We start from the raw sequence: 9,425 nt of genomic DNA on the forward strand, positions 1-9,425 counted from the left end.
GTTTTTATAGAAGGTGTTGTCGTAGAAACTTCAAAACAGGATCATTTGATTTGAAATTCAAAGGGCTAGTGCCCTTTTTAATAGTCGAAAGTGATTGGAGGGCAACTATCCCCCTCCCCATGCCCATCATTCCCCCAAACACATCCAATCAAAATTTTGAGATAGCCATTTTGTTCAGGGTAGTTCGTTTTAAGATAGAAAACATGTTTTTGAGGAGGATAATCCTCCACAACCCTCAGGGTAAGGGTTTTAAGTTATGCCCTGGGGGCATATAAGGTTTTTGTAGAAGGCGTTGTCATAGAAACTTCAAAAAGGCTCATTCGATTGGAAATTCAAAGGGATAGTGCCCTTTTTAATAGTCAAGGGATTGGAGGGCAACTAGGCCCCCCTACATCCATCATTCCCCCAAACACATCCAATCAAAATTTTGAGATAGTCATTTTTGCTCAGCATAGTTGATTTTCAGATTGAAAATATATTTTTGAGGAGGACAGTCCCCAACAACCCTCAGGGCAAGGGTTTTAATTTATGCCCTAGTGGCATATACGGTTTTTATTGAAGGTGTTGTCGTAGAAACTTCAAAATAGGCTCATTCGATTGGAAATTAAATGGCTAGTGTCCTTTTTAATAGTCAACAGTGATTGGAGGGCAACTAGTTCTCTCCTCAAGCTCACCATTTCCCCAAACACATCCAATCAAAATTTTGAGATGGCCATTTTGTTCAGTGTAGTTGATGTCCCGATAGAAAATATGTTTATGAGGAGGACACTCCCCCACAACCCTCAGGGCAAGAGTTTTAAGTTTTTCCCTGGCGGCATATAAGGTTTTTATAGAAGGTGTCGTCGTAGAAACTTCAAAATAGGCACATTCAATTGGAAATTCAAAGGACTATTGCCCTTTATAATTGTCGAAAGTGATTGGAGGGCAACTAGCCCCCCCCGCCTCACGCCCATCATTCCCCCAAACACATCCAATCAAAATTTTGAGATAGCTATTTTTTTCAGCGTAATTGATTTCCAGTAGAAAATATGTTTTTGAGGAGGACACTCCCCCACAACCCTCAGGGCAAGGGTTTTAATTTATGCCCTGGGGGCATATGAGGTTTTTATAGAAGGCGGTGTCTTATAAACTTCAAAAAAGGCTCATTCGATTGGAAATTCAGAGCGCTAGTGCCCTTTGTAATAGTCGAAAGTGATTTGAAGGCAACTTACCCCCCTCTCACGCCCACCTTTTCCCCAAACACATCCAATCAAAATTTTAAGACAGCCATTTTATTAAACGTAGTTTTAAGTTCTGGAAATTAGGTCTTTGAGGATTACAACTCCCCCAAAGCCCTCAGGACTAGGGTAATTTAAGGATTCGCCGAATCCTTCATATAATTTCTTATGGAAGGGATGCTCGTATAAACTTTAGAGAGGGCTCATTTGATTGAAAATTGAAAGTTCTTGTCCACTTTTTAAGAGTCAAAAGAGATTGAAGGGCAACTAGCCCCTCTCCCTCCTCCACGCCCTAAATGCATCAGATAAAATTTTTGAGATAGACATTTTGTTAAAATAGTTCAAAGTTCTGATAACAAAAAACTCCGGTGTCGACACAGCCCACCAGGGCCTAGGGGTAGGCGTTCTAAGTTATGCTCTGGGGCAAAACTTATTAAGAGGGGTTTATAACTTATGGGAAGGGGTTTTGTATGGGAAGAACACATAGGAAATCTATTATAATTATCCAATTATAAGGTTAAAACACATACTCTGTGATAGATGCAAAATTGTTTTGGCAAGCAAATTCCTATTAAGGTCAATTCCAAACAGTCGTGATCCCTTTTTGTCAGCAAGTGAAATGGTCTAAACCCCCCTCATTGGAGCTATTTGTTCAATCCATTCTTTGTTTTCAATCGCTGTCCACAAGTTATGCAAGCTGTCTATTGTTCATATATAAGGTTTTTATCAAAGAGGTAATCGTATAGACTTTGAAAAAAGCCTCATTCGATTTAAATTGAAAGTTCTAGATATGTTTTTTAAAGTCAAGAATAATCGGACAGTAAGCACCCCCCCCCCCCCATGCAATAAAAACTTGAAACTTTTTGCAGTCAAAACGAACAAAAATTAATTAAAAAAAACTTTCCGAAAAATAAATTTTTCAAAGAAAAGTAAAGGCCATTCTAAACTTAAGCTCAGGAGATACAAATACCTGTTAAAATTCAAACTCAGAACGACCAGAAATTACTATTAAAGAATAAATGAAACCCAAAACGAACAGAAATTAAATAAACAATCATAGCAAAAAACATACAACGAGAAGTTATATAAATGAGTAAATCGATCTCAAGGCGAGTAATCCTTATATTAAATATGGATATTAAGCTTAAAACGAAAAAAATAATTTCCTATTGAAACGTAAGCGAAACTTGAAACAGATAGAAATTAAATAAACAATCAATGCAAACAAACATACAATAGATATTAATGTAAATGAATAAATAAATCTTAAAACGAGTGAAACTTAAATTGAATATGCAAATCAAGTTTGAATCTAATAAAAATAACTACAAATAAGAGTTTGGGTATCGTCTCACTGCGGAAGCCTAAAACCTACTGCGTCATTGGCGCTTTACTAAAAACTAATATTATTACAAATGTTTTCTTTTGTACTTATAATTGAAAATAAATATTAAAATTACAGTAAAATTTTGAACTGATGAGGTTTTAGCAATTAATATCATTATGCATCAAATATTCAGTTTGATTTATTTGTTCTTTTCAAGATTGGTCAAAACAAACATAGTTTCACTACAAGCAAAATTTGGATGCTGCCCCCTTCTTTAACTGTAAAAACCTAAAGCCTTCTGTGTCATTGGTGCTTCACTGAAAACGAATTACTCGTATATTAAAAATCTATTATTTTCCAATTCTTACAGCATTGAAAATGAAAATTACAGTGAAAAAAAAATCTTGAACTGATGGATCTTTCAACAATTAATATCATTATATATCTAGTATTCAATTTGATTGTGTTTATACTTTCCAAGACTGTTCAAGACTCATATAGTTTTGCCATTTGTTTTTAACTCTGCCATTTTTTGTAACTAATCGTGTTAGCTTGTTATGAAAACATTCTATGGCTTCTAGGCATTTCTATTTGAGCGGAAAACTGCACCTCAAACTTTGTTGAACATGCATTTTCTTGCCTGAAACACCAAAATATAATAAAATGTCAAGTTTCGGAGTGTCCCACCACTCGCAGGCAAGTGCCATTGGTATTTTTGAATCCACATGGTCAATTTAGGGGGTGGAGGGTAGGCTAATTCTCGTAGCAGCCCCATTCGTCGTGGTGTGGTTCCCATTTTCAACACCTGTCGTCTGGACTATCATATAATCTACCAAGCATACAACTACCCCAAATCAGTATCAACAAATAAATGAAACCCAAAACTAACAAAAATTAAAATAAATATTAGAGTCAAACTCAAAACGAGCATAAATCAATGTGAGTAGGGTTCAAAACCCCTATGCTTTCTAAAAGCCAGAATATAATTTGTACTCTACTGAAAAAAAATACAAATGAGTTTACTGAAAAAAATATGCATTGTCAATTTAATATACATATTCTGATATTTATTCCCTAAAATCTTAATTAATTTTTGATTTCTTAAAGTTACAAAAGTGAAAATATTTCAAAGAATTGTTCTCAGTAAAGCGCCAATGACGCAGTAGGTTTTAGGCCTCTGCAGTGAGACGATACCCAAACTCTTGTTTGTAGTTATTTTTATTCGATTCAAACTTGATTTGCATATTCAGTTTAAGTTTCACTCGTTTTAAGATTTATTTATTCATTTACATTAATATATATTGTATGTTTGTTAGCATTGATTGTTTATTTAATTTCTTTTCGTTTTAAGTTTCATTTATACTTTAATAGCAAAATATTTGTTTTCGTTTTAAGCTTGATTTTCATATTCAATCTAAGCATTACTCGCTTTAAGATTTATTTATTCATATATATTATTACTTGTTGTATGTTTTTTGCTATGATTGTATATTCAATTTCTGTTCGTTTTGGGTTTCATTTATTCTGTAATAGTAATTTCTGGTCGTTTTGAGTTTGAATTTTAACAGGTATTTGTATCTCCTGATCTTAAGTTTAAAATGGCCTTTACTTTTCTTTGGAAAACTTATTTTTCAGAAATTTTTGTTTTAATTAAAAGAATAAAAAGGGGTTAAACATACACAATTATATATCAGTTTAAAAAACAGCAAAAAACAGCAGCTTCAACTCTGCCCATAGACACACCCAAACGGAAACATTAAGGTACATATAAGCATATATTTTATATTTATGAAAAAAAAACTGTGAATAAATAATATAATAGACTGGGGTATCACCTCTTTCACTCCTTTCCATCCTCAAGTCATATGGAACAAAAAAATTAAATAATTAAACCATTTGTCCAGACCAAGATGTTATCTAAATTTACACACTCATCTTGGTCCAAAGTAATATAGTGTCCATGAGGCTGCACAATCACACCGTCCTCAGATTCATAGACTTTATCAGATATGCTGACATGACGATTTTTTCTATTTTAACTTTGTATTTTTTTTTTCAAGACCGAATGGACGAAGAATGCATACAGCAAGAAGAACGTGACCATGAGCTTGCTCGAAGACTAGCCCAACTTAATTGTAGCACTATTGAAGCACCAGTTCATAATTTTAGAGATTATTTCTTAGAGAATTATAGAAACCTGTTCAAAACAATGTTCAAAAAAATTTTTTTTTAGATGTTTTCTTAGAGAATGATATAAACTTGTTCAAAATATAGGAGAAAAAATCCTTCCTTGAGAATTTTCAGAGATGTTTTCATAGAGAGTGATATAAATTTGTTCAAAACATAGGAAAATTGTCCTTCTTAGAGAATTTTAGAGATTTTTTCTTAGAGAATTACATAAACCTGTTTAAAACATAAGAAATTAGTCATAAGAAATTAGGATAATAATACTTCTTAGAAAATGTTTAGAAATATTTTCTTAGAGAATTATATAAACTTGTTCAAAACATAGGAAAATTGTCCTTCTTAGAGAATTTTAGAGATTTTTTCTTAGATAATTATATAAACCTGTTTAAAACATAAAAAATTAGTCATAAGAAATTAGGACAATAATACTTCTTAGAAATTGTTTAGAGATGTTTTCTTAGAGAATTATATAAACTTGTTCAAAACATACGAAACTAGTCTTTTTTAGAGAAATTTTAGAAATCTTTTTTTATAAATTTTACAAGGTAGTTCAAAACATAGGAAAACAGTCCATCTTAGAGTGTTATTACGGATGTTTTCTTAGAGAATGATCTAAATTTGTTCAAAACATAGGAAAATCGTCCTTCTTAGAGAATTTTTAAAGTTTTTTCTTAAAGAATGATATAAACATGTTCAAAACTTAGGAAACCAGTCCTTTTTAGAGCAATTTTAGAGATGTTTTTTTTTTTAATTTTACAAGGTAGTTCAAAACATAGGAAAACAGTCCATCTTAGAGTATTATTACAGATGTTTTCTTAGAGAATGATCTAAATTTCTTCAAAACATAGAAAAATCTTCCTTCTTAGAGAATTTTTAGAGATTTTTTCTTAGAGAATGATATAAACCTGTTCAAAACATATGAAAATAGTCCTATCTAGAGAATTTTTAGAGATGTTTTCTCAGAAAATATATAAACTTGTTCAAAATCATAGGATAATAATCCTTTTAAGAGAATTTTTAGAGATGTATTATTAGAGAATGATATAAACCTGTTCAAAACATTTAGCTTAACAACAGCTATATTAGGATCTGCTATGTGAAGTCTATTGATGAGCTTTGAATTGCGTGTCCAAATTGGATATCTCAGTAAATATTTTGCGAAACGGAACAAAGTTGAACGGATTTTTTATTTATCAACGTGTGTAAGAACGTTCCAGAAGGGTGTTATTTAGAGGATGTGGGGCAGAGCAACGGTGTTGTATAGGGTTGACAGATAACGGTGATTAAAACGAAGCTTAGCAGAGACTATGGAATCGTATGAAGCTGATATACGGCATTTGATGTGTTCTGTTAAAAGATGACGAGTATGAGAAATTGTATTTCTAATGGGAATGACAAGATAAACGATTTGGTCGGACTGGCGGATCTTTGAATTTCCAAGTACAATTTCATCAGGAAGTGTGCCTTTCCAATTAAAAAGGACTACGTCAGTTTTTTCAGCGTTGAATTCAAGGCCAGATTATAAATACTCGTTTTGCAGTTTTTGAAATGCTTCAGGAATTGTGTCTAGAGTTCGGCTAAGGTTGTAAATGCCATCAGCATAAATGATTCAGGAGATATTATGACCAGAAAGAACGCAGGACATTACTTGGCTTGAACAGCAAATGAAATATACTGGCTTGATAATCAATAAAGTGGCAGAAACCACGATGTTAAATGCAGCGCAATAGCGCTGCCTAAGTAAAAAACGATGTTAGCACAATGTATAATTTTTTTTTCTTCTTAGACTGGGGCGCTTCGTATTAAGGGAGTTGTCGTATAAACTTCAAATAGGACTCATTCAATTGAAAATTAAAGGGGCTAGTGCCCTTTTCAATAGTCAACAGTAATTAGGGGGCATCTAACCCGCTTTCCAAGCCCAACATTTCTCCTAACACATCTAATCAAAATTTCGAGTAAGCCATATTGTTCAAAGTAGACAAAAAGTCCGGAAATTATGTATTTGAGGATGACAAACCCCCTAGAGACCTTAGGGCTGGGTTATAAGGTATGCCCTGGAGGCATATAAGGTTTTTAAAGAAAGTATTTTCGTAAAAACATCAAAAAGGGCCATTCGATTGAAAATTGAGAGAACTGGTGTCCTTTTTAATAGCTGAAAATGATAGGAGGTGAACTAACTGCCCTCCCATGCCTGCCATTTCCCCTAACACATCCAATCAAAATTTTGAGATAGCCATTTTGTTCAACGTAGTTGAGAGGTTCGGAAATCATATTTTTTAGAATGACAACCCCCCTGACAGCCCTCAGAGCAAATGTTTTAATTTATGCCCTGGGGGCATATAAGTTTTTTTTTACAGAAAGCGTTGTCATAGAAAAATTCAAAAAGGACAAATTCCATTGGAAATTGAGAGGGTTAGTGCCCTTAATAATAGTCAAAAATGATTGGAGGGTGAATGTCCCCACGCCCTTCATTTTTCAAAACACTTCAGATCATCATTTTGATATAGTAATTTTGTTCAACGTAGTTGAAGGGTACGAAAATTATATCTTTGGGGATGACCCCCCCCCCCCCAACAGAAGGCTGTTCTTTTTAAGAATCAAAGTGATCGGAGAGAAGCTACCCACCCCCTTACCCTTCTACAAACAGACACACACGTCGTACTGTCCTGAAATGAATCTAATAGAATTTTTGAGATAGCTATTTTCTTCAAAATAGTCAAAATATTATATAAGAAGGCTTTTGGGCTTGAAACAAAACCCAGCACCTAGGAGCAAGGGGTGTAAAATACGCCCAGGGGTATTTAAGGTTTCTATGGAAGGGATGGTTGTTTAAACTCTAGAGGAGGCTCCTTTGGTTAAAAATTTCAAGTTCTAGTTCCCTTTTAAGATACAAAAGTGATCGAGGGTAGCTAGCCCCCCCCCCTGGCTACCCCTCTTCACAAAATGAATTTGATTTTAATTGTTAGATAGTAATTTTGCTCAAAATTGTCTAAACAATTAGAAAAATGACTCTAGGGTTGACACAACCCCCTAGTGCCCTGGGGATACGGTTTTAAGTCATGGCCTGGGGTCATATAAGGTTTTTATGGAATGGGTGGTCGCATAAGCTTTAGATGGGGCTCATTTGATTCGAAATTGTAAGTTATAGTACCCTTTTTAAGAGTCAAAAGTGATTCAAGAGCAACCAGCTCCCCTCCAAAGCTCATTATTTCCCAAAGATATCCAATCAAAATTTGGAGATAGTAATTTTCTCATTGTAGTTGAAGAGCCTGGAGATTATGTTTTTGAGGAAGACACCCCCACTCCCACAGCTCTCAAGGCAAGGGTTGCAAGTTAAGCCCCAGGGGTATATAAGGTATCTATAGAAATGATGGTTGTGTATACTTTGTAAGGGACTAATTGGACTGGTAATCTGAATTTCTATTGTCTTTTTTAAGAGCTAAAGTGATCAGAAGGCAAATTCCCCCCCCCCCTCCTCAACACGTTGTGTTTTGCCAAAATACACCGAATAAAAAAAAATTGAAGACAGTCATTATATTCCAAATATTTCAAAGATCATATATTAAGGCTTTTAGGGCAGAAACCAACCACCAGAGCCTAGGGATAAGGGATGTAAGCTATGCCACGGGGTATTTAGGGTTTTTATGGCAGGGATGGTTGTTTAACTATAAAAAAGGCTTATTTGGTTGAAAATTGGAAGTTCTAGTTCCTTTTGAAGCGTCAAAAGTGATGAATGTCATTTAAATCTCCCTCCCCCCCCCGACCACCCTTCTTTTGATCAAGAGCCTCTGATTGATCTTATGAAATAGCGATTTTATTCAAAATAGACCATAGAACATATAATAATGTCTCTAGGGGTGACACAACCTCCTAACACCTGGTGATAGGGTTGTAAGTTATGCACTACGGGCATATAAGATTGTTATGAAACGGGCGGTCGTATAAACTCCAGATGGGGCTTTTTTTATTTGAAATTTGAATTTATAATGCCCTTTGAAACATAATCAAGTATTTCCACTTTTCTTAACGATCAGTCTTGCAATTAAAAGGGTAGATTTTATGATTTGCAATCATTTCTCTAGGGGCTTGCAGGGGGGCATCAAAAAAGGTTAGGGGCTTGTAGTCCTCGAATCAATTTTCAATCCCCCCCACCCCCCGTCAACTTACCCTGTAAGTTTCAACTTAATAGCCTTAGACGTTCCTTATTTATTGCTGATATATCCTTTTTAACAAGCAGAATCTACAGTGTATTTTAACTGTGTTTGCATTCCTCTCCAGAGCTGAGGAGGGTTATGTTATTCCATAGACAAAATTATTTGACCTTTAGGCTATTTTGAACAAGATGGTTATTTACATATTTCAATCAAATGATTTTCGAGATATAGTAGCTAAAGAGGGTATTGCAGGGGATTGGGAGCCCTCCAACACATTTTAAAATTCAATTTTAAATGTCCTGAAAGTTTCAACTGAATACCCTCAGCCGTTACTCAGACATGGTATATCCAATTTTTAGATAAACTGGATGTATAAAATGCCGTTTTATTTAGTTTAAGATACCGCTTAACATTCTCCAAAGTTTCACCTCAATACTACTACTACTCAAAACTCACCGCATTACAAACCTATTTGAGACCAACACAGCTAAGCACAGTAAGTAAGTATTTCTATTGCCCAAAAATTCACAAGGAATTAAA

At 34.4% G+C, this 9,425-nt stretch overlaps 1 long non-coding RNA gene across 1 annotated transcript in view; it reads right to left on the minus strand.

Moving 5' to 3' along the window:
* The window catches only part of LOC148948033 (uncharacterized), an 87,767-nt gene that overhangs the window by 36,516 nt on the left and 41,826 nt on the right, over positions 1-9,425 (minus strand). The window lies entirely within an intron of this gene.

Source organism: Artemia sp. Qi Xiang Cuo, chromosome 10 (assembly GCF_049724085.1).
Source record: "Artemia sp. Qi Xiang Cuo chromosome 10, ASM4972408v1, whole genome shotgun sequence".
Lineage (NCBI taxonomy): Eukaryota > Metazoa > Arthropoda > Branchiopoda > Anostraca > Artemiidae > Artemia > Artemia sp. Qi Xiang Cuo.